At 39.3% G+C, this 13,857-nt stretch overlaps 1 long non-coding RNA gene across 1 annotated transcript in view; it reads right to left on the bottom strand.

Moving 5' to 3' along the window:
- LOC307214490 overlaps nt 1-13,857 on the bottom strand; it is a 109,737-nt gene that overhangs the window by 83,756 nt on the left and 12,124 nt on the right. The window lies entirely within an intron of this gene.

Here is a 13,857-nt window from a genome sequence, read left to right as displayed (position 1 = left end):
AAATACCTAAATATTTGAGCAATTTAAAACGGCTTGGAGACCTTGCCCCTAGTGGCCAGAAGACACACAACAACTTGTTGTTTGTTTGTTTTTTCCTCTGTTTTTTTTCGGGTCATTATTTTTTTTCCCTCTAATAAACAACTCTTGGCTTCGGGATTAAAAGAACTATTGATTCACACAAATTTGGATTGGTGGCAGAAGAAATATTTATTCATATCGATTTAAGGATTAGCCTAATTGGTGGCAGAAGATTGGTTTGGACATTAACATTAAAAAAAAACTTTTTCTTTGGGTTCTCTCTAACTTCAGCAAATTTGTAAGAGTTGGGTCATATTTAAAACAAATACCTGTACCTATGGATTAGCCTAATTGGTGGCAAGAAGACGTTTATAGACAATTTAACTGTTGGGATTCAATTTGATTATATTTGATTATATTGAGATTTGGACTGGACTTGATGGACTATGAATGGATGAAAGTGGTATTTGTATCTTGAATTTTGAAAAAAGTGTCATTTATATGTTTGATATAAGAATTGATTTGAGGAGGGACACAGTATAATTTAGGGTTGGATCCAACTGAATTAGGGAAACAGTGGGACTGATTTATTAGAAAAGGGAACGGGTAGAAAGTAAGGAGAAGGAGAAAATGTCTCACTTACAGAAGAAAGCAGGGGAAGGAGGAACACCGGGAGAAAGAAGAGGTTCAAAACCTGAGGCAGATTTCAAAGCCGAAATTTTAAAAATGTTTGCAGAAATTAGACAAAGTGAAAAGAATTTGGAGGATAAATTAGAACATGTAGATACTAGAATTGAGCAGGTGGATAACAAAATAGGTAAAATGGACCAAAAGATTGATGATACAGTAAAAGAATTGAAAGGCCAAATAAAAGAAGTTAGCAAGAGAACACAATCTGTTGAGGAAGGATTAAAAAAGACAAAAGTGGAGATAAAAGAAGTTAAAAAAGAAGAGGAGAAGATGAAAGCAGGAATCTCAGAAATGAGCAAAACGCAGGAGGAGTTATGGGATGCAATCTCCATGAACGAACTGAGGCATCGGGAGGTGAACCTAAGGTTGAGAGCAGTTCCAGAGGTTCAAGGAGAAGACATCAAAGATAAATTAATAACGGAAATTGCTCAATGGTTGGAATTACAAAAAGAAGAAGTAGAGAAGAGAGTTCAAAACGCATTTAGGATGAGAGTAAGGACAACTAAGACAAGGAAAGTTACAGGAGATTGCTTGATCACCTTTAAAGACAAAGATATGAGGAATCTAATACTCCAAAAAAACAGAGAGAAGCGATTGAATATTGATGGGAGCTACATAATTATTTTTAAAGACATACCGGTCAGATTGTTGAAACGGAGAGACCCATATAAACCATTGGTCCAAATTCTGAAGAAAAATAAGATTGAATTTAAATGGGAATTCCCTCAGGGGATTTCCTTTGTATACAAAGCCAAGAGACATAGACTTACAAGTCCCGAAGAAACAAGTAAGTTTCAGAGACGCTACAAAGAATTGATGGTAGAAGAGGAAGAGGAAGAAGGCGTGGTAGGAGGAATTGACCCGATGGGAGGAAAACGTTTAAAAGGAAAGTACAAAAAGAATAGAGAGACGGATGAAAAGGAGGAGGAGAAAGAAGAAGAAGAAGAAGAAGAGGAGGAGGAGGAGGAAGAAGAAAAAGAGGAATTATAAAGAGATAATTTGAAACAAATTTTATTTTTTTTTAATTAATCTCCAGAAAATATGGCATTGAAATTATGGAATTGGAACATTAACGGGATGAATGATAAGAAGAAAAGAAACAGTATTGAACAATATCTAAAAAGGAAAAATTTGGACATCATCTGTCTTCAAGAAATACATGTTGCAAGGAAACATAAAAAAATTCTGATTAATAACAGACTGGGTAATGAATTTATATCCTCAGATAAAGAAAAGAAGAGAGGCATAGTCCTTTATGTAAGGAAAAACATAGAAGCTCAACAGATCTTCAAAGATGAAGAAGGAAGAATAATTGCAATACAGATCAATTGGCAGGGCGAAAAATTAATAATTGTCGGGATGTACGCACCTAATGGAAATAAGACTGATTTTTACAAGAAATTGGAAGAAAGGTTGTTTGAATATATGGATCAAAAAATTATAATAATGGGAGATATGAACGGAGTTGTATCAACGGAAATGGATAGATTAAGAGAAAAAAGTGACAGTAAAGAAGGGAAACTACCGAAGACCTTTTTTTGCATTGGTGCAAAATCTCAATTTAATTGACATTTGGAGACTTAGACACCCATTAGAAAAAGAGTTCACATTTTATTCGGAACCGAATCAGTCCATGTCAAGAATAGATCAAATTTGGATCTCGAATGAACTAACTACTAGAATCCAACAAATAGAAATCCAACCCAGAGTAATTTTGGATCACAATCTGATAAAAATGGAGATAAAGATGTATAAAGAAAGAACATTCAGATGGAGACTGAAAGATTACCTTTTGGAAGATGAAAGAATCATTCAAGATGCCCGTAAAAAATTGATGGATTACTTTGCAGACAATATGAACAAAGGCACAAAGATAGCACAGTTTGGGATGCAAGCAAGGCGGTAATGAGGGGATTCTTCATCCAACAGAATGCGATTAAAAATAAGAACAGAGAGAAAGGGAAGAAGGAAATCCTAAAACAAATAATGGACAATGAACAAAAGTTAATCAAAAAGCCAAATAACATCAAGATAAAACAAAATATTAAAGTCTTGCAGACACAGTTTGCCATGATCATAAATAAAGAAGTCGAATGGAACATTAAAAGACTGAGACAAAGGAACTTTGAATTCGCAAATAAACCTGGAAAATGGCTTGCATGGCAAATCAAAAAAAGGAAAGAGCAAGGTACAATTAACAAAATTATTGTGGATGGCGAGGAAATAGAGAACCCAAAAGGTATCAGAAAAGGATTTTTGGATTTCTATAAGCATTTATATGCAAAACGAGAGAAAAACAATATAAAGAAGATAGAGAAATTTTTGAAAGGAAAAAAGGTGCAAAAGATCCCGACAGAAATGAAAGACAGACTGAATGCCCCAATAGAGAATGAGGAGATAGTAGAAATTATAAAACAGATGAAAAAAGGGAAGGCACCAGGACCAGATGGATTTACAGCAACTTATTACAAAGAAATGAGGGACTCCCTGACGGTACCACTTAAAGAAGTTATGAATAATATTTTGAAACAACAGGATATACCAGAAACATGGAAAGAAGCCTTTATAACACTCATACCAAAACAAGACTCTGATCTCACACAAGTGAAGAACTATAGACCGATATCTCTGCTAAACACAGATTACAAGATTTTCTCGGGTATTTTGGCAACAAGATTTAAGAAGATATTGCAACAACATATCCATAAAGATCAGGCAGGTTTCCTTCCTGGCAGACATATGAAGGACAATGTAAGAAATATAATAAATATTCTGGAATATTTGACTGCCAGTAATGAGAGACAAGCCGTTCTAATGTTTGTGGATGCAGAGAAAGCGTTTGATAATGTTTCATGGGAATTCATGTTGAAAAATTTGGAAATGAACAGAGAGCTAAATTGATAGTAAATAATGTAATCACAGAGGATGTGAACATAAAGAAAGGTACAAGACAGGGATGCCCTCTCTCACCACTGTTATTCATTACGGTTCTGGAGGTCCTGCTTAGTTCTATTAGGCAAAACGAACTAATAAAGGGGGTAACAGTAGGTCAAAACCAATATAAAGTTAAAGCCTTTGCCGATGATCTGGTAATTACGGTGGAAGATCCGACAAGTAGTCTAAAAGAAGTTATAAAAGAAATTGATCAATTTGGAAGAGTGGCCGGATTTGTATTAAATAAGAGGAAAACTAAACTTATGGTGAAGAATTTGGACCAAAGTTTGATAGAAGAAGTGCAAAGAGAAACAGAGATGGAAGTGGCAAAGAAGGTAAAATATTTAGGAATATGGTTAACCCAAAAAAAAATTGACTTATTTCAAAACAATTATGTGACAACTTGGAACACTATTAAGAGAGACCTCGAAGCGTGGAGTAGGATGAAACTATCTTTTTGGGGCAGAATCTCTTCAATCAAGATGAGCATGCTTCCAAAGATGTTGTTCTTATTTCAAATGATTCCAATAATTAAGGGGACAAAGATCTTCAGAGAGTGGCAAAGAATGATTTCAAAATATATCTGGCAGGGCAAAAAGCCACGAATACAATTTAAGTTACTAACTGATGCGAAAGAAAGAGGTGGCTTCGCCCTGCCAGACCTGAAACTTTATTATGAAGCATCTTGTCTCTGTTGGATAAAGGATTGGATAACACTAAAAGACAATAAGTTATTGGATCTGGAAGGGTTTGACAACAGGTTTGGCTGGCACGCCTATTTATGGTTGGGAAAGAAGAAAGTTCATAAAAGTTTTGCCAATCATATTTTCAGAGGTGCCCTAATAGAAATATGGGATAGGTACCAAAATATTTTGGAACCAAATGTACCCCATTGGTTATCCCCACTGGAGGTCATGAGTGTCAAAAAGACAAACATGAGAGAGGATTGGATGACTTATGGAGACATTGTAATTAAAGAAGGGGGGAAATGGAAATTGAAGCCACATGAACAAGTCAAAAAATATGTATATGATTGGTTGCACTACTTCCAAACAAATGAAATGTTTAAAAAGGATTGCAAAGAGAGGAAATATATTGAAGGAGAGTCTAGATTTCAGAAAGAGATAATAAATAATGATAATAAGGTATTGTCAAAAATGTACAAAATGCTATTGGAATGGCAAACAAAGGACGAAGAAGTTAAATCGGTTATGATACATTGGGCCAGGGACTTTGGTTATAATATACAGTTAGCAGATTGGGAGAAGGTATGGAAGGAAAATATGAAATTCACTGCATGCATGACGATAAAGGAAAACATTATGAAAATGGTATATAGATGGTATATCACTCCCGTTAAATTAGCAAAAATGTATAAGACATGTAACAAATGTTGGAAATGTAAGGAAAGGGAAGGGTCATTTTATCATATGTGGTGGGAGTGTAAGAAAGTAAAAGGCTTCTGGGAAATGATATATAATGAGTTGAAAAAGATGTTTAAATATACGTTTGTGAAGAAACCAGAAGCCTTTTTGTTAGGAATTACAGGAAGAGAAATTAATAGAAGTGATTATAAACTTTTTCAATATGCAGTGACTGCGGCAAGAATTTTAATGGCTCAAAAATGGAAACAAGAAGAATTACCAACATTGGAAGAATGGAGACGGAAACTGATGGACTTTGCTGAATTAGATAAACTGACAGGAAAAATTAGATACCAAAAAGATCACAAGTTTACACAGGACTGGAGAAAGTTTACGATTTATCTGGAAAATATTTGTGATGAATAGACAACGTTAGTTGGATTTAAAGAGGCTTTGTGAGGAGAAAGGGTATTGTAAGAGGGAAAAGAGCTGTAAAGATTTATTAACTGGCAATACAATTACAAAGGAAATGTGAACCAAATTTAAAATTATGAAGATTGTGGAGGGAGCGGGGGGAAGTCCAAAAGCAAAAACAGCGTACTCATTCTCAATTTTTAAATGAAAAAAGCCCTGTAGCATGAAAAAAATGTATGAACAATGAAATGCATATATTGTCTGGCGACATATATGTGACATGTGGCTTGCATTTTCAAATATTACATACAATGGGTCAGCCTTCCACAACATCTAAGTACCTTCCAGAAGTTATAATAATTTTATATCCCGATCATCTGGCTGGATTTCCCCAGCTACTCTGGGCGGCTTCCAACACAATATTAAAATACAATAACCTATTAAACATTAAAACATTAAACATTAAAAGCTTCCCTAAACAAGGCTGCCTAAACAAGGCTGTCTTCTAAAAGTCTGGTAGTTGTTTTTCTCTTTGACATCTGGTGGGAGGGCGTTCCAAAGGGTGGGTGCCACTACCAAGAAGGCCCTCTGCCTGGTTCCCTGTAACTTGACTTCTCGCAGCAAGGGAACCGCCAGAAGGCCCTCGGCGCTGGACCACAGTGTCCAGGCAGAACGATGGGGGTGGAGACGCTCCTTCAGGTATACTGGACTGAGGCCGTTTAGGGCTTTAAAGGTCAGCACCAACACTTTGAATTGTGCCCGGAAACGTACTGGGAGCCAGTGTAGGCCTTTCAAGAACGGTGTTATATGGTCTCGGTGACTGCTCCCAGTCACCAGTCTAGCTGCCGCATTCTGGATTAGTTGTAGTTTCCAGATCACCTTCAATGGCAGCCCCACATAGAGCGAATTGCAGTAGTCCAAGCGAGAGATAACTAGAGCATGCACCACTCTGGCGAGACAGTCTGCAGACAGGTAGGGTCTTCCAACACATATAAAAACATAATCAAACATTAAAAACTACCCCAAACATAGCTGCCTTCAGATGTGTCCACCCTGCCCCCAAGACCACACTTATTTTCATATCCCCTCGTAAAGTATAAATACAAAGGAAGGAGGAGTTTTATGGAAGTTCTGTAATTCTGTACAGTACACATAACAGCATAAACTACAGCATGAGACTCCTAAACTCAGGGTTGTGGGTTCAAGCCCCACATTGGGCATTGCAGGGGGTTGGACTAGATGACCCTCGGGGTCCCTTCCAACTCTATAATTCTATGACTCTAGGATTCTAACTCCAATCATCATCAACCATTAGCCACACAGGTTGGAGATGATCAGAGTAGTAGGACATAACATTTGGTGGGCACCTTGTTGAGGAAGCTTGCGACAGATTGCATCCAATAATGATTTTGCATCTGGGGAAAACATATCCTTTTACTCAAGGATGAGCACCCAATATGTGACACTGTGTTTCTCATGCACTGCAGTCCCCCAAAGCAGCTTCTGGGGGTTGGGGAACACTTCAAAAAAGCAAGGTATATGGTGCCAATAGTTTCCTTTGACAAGGGAAATGGCTGAAAATCCAGTGTCACGTCTTACACAAGAGGCAGTGCTTTCTACTAGAGGAAAGCCACTGTTGGATATATTGTTGTTGTTGTTGTTTAATCGTTTAGTCGTGTCCGACTCTTCGTGACCCCATGGACCAGAGCACGCCAGGCACTCCTGTCTTCTACTGCCTCCCGCAGTTTGGCCAAACTCATGCTGGTAGCTTCGAGAACACTGTCCAACCATCTCGTCTTCTGTCGTCCCCTTCTCCTTGTGCCCTCCATCTTTCCCAACATCAGGGTCTTTTCCAGGGAGTCTTCTCTTCTCATGAGGTGGCCAAAGTATTGGAGCCTCAGCTTCACGATCTGTCCTTCCAGTGAGCACCCAGGGCTGATTTCCTTCAGAATGGATAGGTTTGATCTTCTTGCAGTCCATGGGACTCTCAAGAGTCTCCTCCAGCACCATAATTCAAAAGCATCAATTCTTTGGCGATCAGCCTTCTTTATGGTCCAGCTCTCACTTCCAGACATCACTACTGAAAAAGTTGGACATATAACCTAATCAAATAGTTACTCCTAACCTGTTCCAGGTACAGAAGCTTAAGTACACATTCAGCTCCCCCAATTTCCTCCCCCTTATGCACCAACCAGTACTTGCTCTGGGGGTTGGAAGGACAGCACGTTGGGGGTGAGGAGAGATTTTTCTGTCTGCAAGTTGAAATGCTTGCACAGATAGATTGACCGGAAGAGTGCAAAGTTGCATTCCAACCATGGAGATTTACTAGGTTTTACTTAGTGTAGACCCACTTAAATCAATGAACCTAATTTAGTCATGTCCATTTATGTCAATGGATCTATATCTGAGTAAAACTGAATATGACCTCTAGAAACATCTTCCTTGCGTATTCCAGTGCAGGGAGTCAGTTTACAAATGGAAATTGCCTAACAGTTTCAATTCAGCTTTCTGCATTGAAATAAATGTAGAAGAGATGTATAATATGCACCTATGGGCACATATGGATCTGGACTGATGTGATTATCATTAGACAGATACTGTGAAAGGAGAGAAAGTGCCCACAGACTGAAATGTCAATGAATATGCATAAATTTCAAGCACGGTAATTGGTTTTCAGTTACCAGGTTTATGTTGATATTTATTGACTTAATATTTTATAACCTTGGAAAGAAATGTGCTGTATAAGCAAAACAAAATAAGTTCAAAATTTACGTCATTTTGTTCCTTAAAAGTACCATAGTGGCTACTTTGACTCAAATGTTTCAGATGCTAAACTTGAGAGAGTTGTATCAGTGTGTTGCCAATGGGCTTATTGAAACAATTTTCAGCAGGGGAGCCATGTGAAAACAGCAAAGGGTTTGGTGACACCTTAAAGCAGAGCTTTCCAAACTGTGTGTCGCAACACATTAGTGTATTAGCTGCAGTGTGTAGGTGTGTCACACAAACACTCCCCACGCTTCTCCCAGGACTGGAAAGGGTTAGTTTAACCTCCGGTTTGCTAATAAAAGTGAATTAAAGGTAAAGATAAAGGGACCCATGACCATTAGGTCCAGTTGTGGCCGACTCTGGGGTTGCGGCGCTCATCTCGCTTTATTGGTCGAGGGAGCCGGCATACAGCTTCCGGGTCATGTGGCCAGCATGACAAAGCCGATTCTTGCTAACCAGAGCAGCGCACGGAAACGCCGTTTACCTTCCTGCCGGAGCGGTACCTATTTATCTACTTGCACTTTGACGTTCTTTCAAACTGCTAGGTTGGCAGGAGCAGGGACCGAGGAACAGGAGCTCACCCTGTCGCGGGGATTCAAACTGCTGACCTTCTGATCAGCAAGCCCTAGGCTCTGTGGTTTAACCCACAGCGCCACCCGGGTCCCAAAAGTGAATTACTGTGTTGCAAAATGATGCATGTACAAAAGTGTGTCACCAACAGGAAAAGTTTTGAAAGCTCTGCCTTAAAGACTAGCAAAATTATTATGGCATAAGAGGCTGTTGCCTACAGTCCACTCCATCAGGTTCATGAAGCGTTACCCTGAGATTCATATACATAGGTTTGGTTGGGGTGGGGATTGTAAACAGTGAGATCAGAAACAAAATGAAATGAAGAATACAGAACGTGACAATTACACATTGAACAGTGACCATTCACACACACACACACACACACACACACACACAATTGCTAAAGGTGCTACAAGATTCCTTGTTGTTAACCAATTGTCTTAGTCTGTGGTGCCACAACTCAGTCTGTTGTGGAAAAGGCAAACACATTTTCGCTGTATCCTAAGCTCTCAAAGAACCAGAAGCCACTTCATTTTATGCCTGCTACAGGTAAGATTTTAATGCTTGTATATTATTACCATCAATACAAAGTAACAGGAAGTAAACATGCTTAATTATATTCAGTTATCACATTTCCATATATTGATGATTCAGACTGTCTTTCTTGTCTTTGGAAATGAAGTTATACCAAATTAAGACTTACATCTCTCTCTCTCTCTGTCCTCATCATAGTAATACCGGCAAGTCGCTCTTGACAGTCAATACCTTTTACCTCTTCTGAGGAATAGTTGTGTCTGGTGCATCCTTTTGAAAATGAGGTTTTAATACAATTATGCCTTGTACATTTTTTCCCCCTGATAGTAAACGATGGACATGTTACTAAGGAAAGGCACGAGCACCAGTGAAGCTCAGGATAATATAATTTGCTGTGGGTTACTCCCCTGAACTGGCCTCCATAAAAAATGTTGCATGAAGAAGTCAGATTGTAGAACAGACCCACAGAGTGTAAAATAACTTCAGAACATGTTGAGGTTTTACATTTTAACGACATAAAATGCAAAGGCTTGAATGTTTTTCCACAAGAACATAAGAACCACCATACTGGATTGGGCCAAATCCTGTCCAGCATCCTGTTCTCACAATGGCCAACCAAATGATGGGAACCCTGTAAGTTGGATGCAAGTACAATAGCGCTCCCCTTGTAATTTCCAGAATACTGCTTTGAGAGTATGCACCCCCCTTCCCCATTTACGTACTTTTTGCCACCAGATAAAGAGGGGGAATTATTTCTACAAGGCTGCACTTTATCAGCCCACCTGAAGACTTCCCTGGGGTCTCCCTTAAGTCAATCAAAGTAGTGCATTTTTAGCTTTATGAAGTATGTAAAAGCTAAAAGTTTACTAAGGGGAGAAAACATGGAGTTTTAGGAGAAATATATTACAAGGGGAAGTTACAGGAATCTTGCCAATTCCCAAATGGAACAAAACAACAAAAATAAGTAGATTAAAACACCATCCACTTTCCCTGAACTCAAATAGTCACTCACTTTACCAGACTCTGAAAAAAGTTATTCTAAAGCAGAATTTTCTCTCTCCTTTCTTAGTATCTCTGATGCTTTTTCATATCACACTGAGTTCCACCCTGAACTGCCCACTTCCAGACTAACTACATTTTTAAAGCCTTTTGACTATCTCCTCACTGCCAACCTCACACTCCAATAAGATGTCCCTGTTTTCATCGGAGAAACTTCGGAGGGTATGCACCCCTTGGATTACAAAAGCTCCAGGGAGTTTGGGGCTTTTCATTTTTCTGCCCTCAGACAAAACTAAAAGCAGATCATAGACTTTTTTAAGAAAGAAAGAAAGCTGGAACAGAATTTTTAAAAATAAACAATGCCAAACCTATGTCAGTATAAAATAAAATTAAAAAGCACAGCTGCGTACATGATGAGACTGCTACAACTTTTTGCAATACTTAGTATTGCCTACCTCATTTGCTCTCATTCCATCAATTATGTCAAAAGCAATACAAAGATTATGCTTAATGGGTTGAATCCAGACTTAGTCATGTTTGGAGCAGACCTGTTGAAATCAATGGGAGTTATGTTTGTCTTGACTAACTTCACAAACTTGACTAATTTCAGCGGATCTAGTCTAAATCTGGATTCCACCTACAGTGTCCTGGGGAAATGAAGACCTACTTTATTAGTAGCGTTCAAAAGACACCTTTCTGAGGATACTCATCGCTAAGAGCTGGAAAACTCAAGATCTACCCACACTGGAAGAGTGGCAGATGCAGCTGATGGACTATATGCAACTGGCCGAGATGACTGGTAGAATTCGAGACCTGGGAGAAGAGAGGGTTGAAGAAGATTGGAAGAAATTCAAGATTTATTTACAAAAGTGGGAGCGGGAGACGCGAGGGAGTCCAAAGAAGCTTTGAAAATATGTTATGATACATGTTATATTGTTTATTATTTTTGCACCTTGTATTTAAAAAATCTCAATAAATATTTATAATAAAAAAGACACCTTTCTGTATGGCACAGTGTGTGACAATAAAGGCATAAAGAAAATCCAATGCATTCTTAGTGCATTATTACATATTATTTCCTGGATAAAAGGGGTTGTGATGGCATTAACGCCTTTTCTTCTCCATTAAGAAGCCATAGTCTGAAATCTCCCTACCCTCTTATGAGATGTCTTTTATCCTCACCAACTACCCATAAGGCTACCTGTGCTTATGCTGATTTTGTCCCATGCTTAACTCCTCTTAAGTAGCCTGTGTGATATTAACTTATTTCATCAGTTCTGATCCCACTATTCACCAGAGTCACAATGCAGTACAAAGTTAGGCGCAAGTTACAATAGAATTTAGTATTGTACATAGGAATATGTAACTTTTCCTCCATCAATGACTTCCTATTTTATTAGAAACTGGTGCCAAGGAGTCACTTCATTATGAACCTGTGCAAAGGAGTCAGTAGTTTCTAGAGGCAACGCCATTTTCCTCCTCCCAGCCTCCATCTCTGTGTGTCATTAACAATGTGACATGGTGTAATATCATTTCAGCTCTTTGCTTCCGGTACAAAGCACTGCAAAGATTGATGAGCATTCTTTTTCAAAGTATTGCACGACATTAAGCCCTTTGCATCTATGATCAAGCTGCCATTGCTCTACATAAAGCCCATCTCCTCACTAGATAGTTCCATAGACAAAAGAAGATATCCTCTTATCTTAGCTGGATTTGTTTTGCTACCCACTTTCAGCCCACAATCTTTGCTCCTGGAACTATAATAAATCCAGTTCTGTTCTTATTTCTCCCATTTGGCTCATCACCCTTGGCACCCATTGCAGCTGACAGGTTCAAGTCTGGAGATGTGAGTGATTCTTGCATTGGCAAAGAACCTCTAAGCCACACATCATGGAGGCTGACAGCACTTGGGGCTGATGAATTATATTCAGTTCCACAGGCTCACTTTTAGTTCGAAGCCTGGAAATTCCTGTGTGAGGCTTTCTAACAGGTCCAGGAGTACGGATTGGGAACCTGTGGCCTTCCAGATGTTGTTGAACAGCAACTCCTATCATTGGGGCATCCCTGACTATTGGCCATGTGGATGGCAGTTGAGTCCAGCAATGTCTGTCAGGACAGAGGTTTCCCAATCCTGGATTAGAGTGTGGTGTTTGATGAAGGTCTCTGTCCGACTCAGCAAAGACCCATGTCCTTTCATATCAGGTGAGGGGAACCTTTGTCCCTCCAGATGTTGCTCATCTTCAACTCCCATCGTCCATAGTCATCGGCCATGCTTGCTGGGAAAGATGTTGAGTTGCAGTTCAGTAATATCTGGAGGGCCAAAGGTTCCCCACCACTGCAATAAAGGGTTGTTTTCAGAATGAAAGCCCTGGTTGAAACTGGAAACTTGGCATATGGACAAAACACTTACTAGTGTGTGGTTTCACCATCATGTATAAATGCCAGTGCAGGACACACTGGTGCCACAGAGCCCTGTGATGCTGCCACTGTACTTGCAGACTGGGGTAGGCTCCCACATGTTGTGGACAACAATTCCCATCATCCCTGGCAATTGGCCATGTTGGCTGGGGCTGATGGGAGTTGTAGTCCCGGACATCTGGAGGTCATTTTTTTGGCTACCTCTGTACTTAGATGTGACGCCCAGCATTTAAAAAAGGATGTACGACCAAATCTGGACCAGAATGCATATGTAACTGGAATACAAGATAAATGGAGCATCCTTTAACAAGAGATGACCAAATGCCCATTTGATTTATATTTGGTATGGCAGTTTCCATGACATAATGATTAGCACACTATTAATTGCTATTAAATTTCTTTTTTCCTTTTTGCATACATTTGACACCAGGGCGTGAAGTGAAAAGTAAGGTTACCCCCATCAAGGGCCTGTTATCAAGCATCATTAGTCTCCATTTAGGGTACTGTTTTTGACACTGCATATATTAATTCTCTGCACTAATTGCATGAATGAGAAAAGCGGTGTTGCTAACTCACACAATTGTTCCCAGAGCACAAACTGAAGCTGATGTGTTTTCCAAGGCAGGCATTCATACAGTAATGGGCCAACTTCATAATTGCTAGATTCATTACAGCTTCGTTTCCCTAGTTTGTTAAATTCTCATCCAAATCTTCACTTTCTGTAGAATTAGGTGGGAAGCAACCAGCACTAGTGCAAGAGGCAGAGATGTTATGGCGATGTTGCCTAGGTTCAGGAAGGAACACAATGGCAGGAGCAAGCCTGAGGTCTAAAATAGGGGGCAAAAATACAGGAAACACCAGAGCTTAGTCAGACCTGCTTGTTTGTGCAAAGCTAAACAGAACAGGAAGTCATCTTTTGCTCCTTCCTTTCCAGGCGGGTCCAATAGCCAGTCCGGGTGGGCAAGAGTTAGTCCAGAGGCTGGAAGTATTTCACTGAGAAGCTGCTACCTGCAGTCCAAAGGTTTATTTATGAATTGCTTCCTATAAAACATCCCAAAGCTCTGTATGGGAATCACAAACATATATAGAAAACCATTCAAGTCCAGTACAGACACAAACTGGGATGAAAATCTTCACTTGAAAGGCTTGT

This window comes from Podarcis cretensis (genome assembly GCF_951804945.1).
Source record: "Podarcis cretensis genome assembly, chromosome: 4".
In the NCBI taxonomy this organism is placed as follows: Eukaryota; Metazoa; Chordata; class Lepidosauria; order Squamata; family Lacertidae; genus Podarcis; species Podarcis cretensis.
Note: the sequence above shows the minus strand (reverse complement) of the source record. Positions and strands in the feature narration are given on the sequence as shown.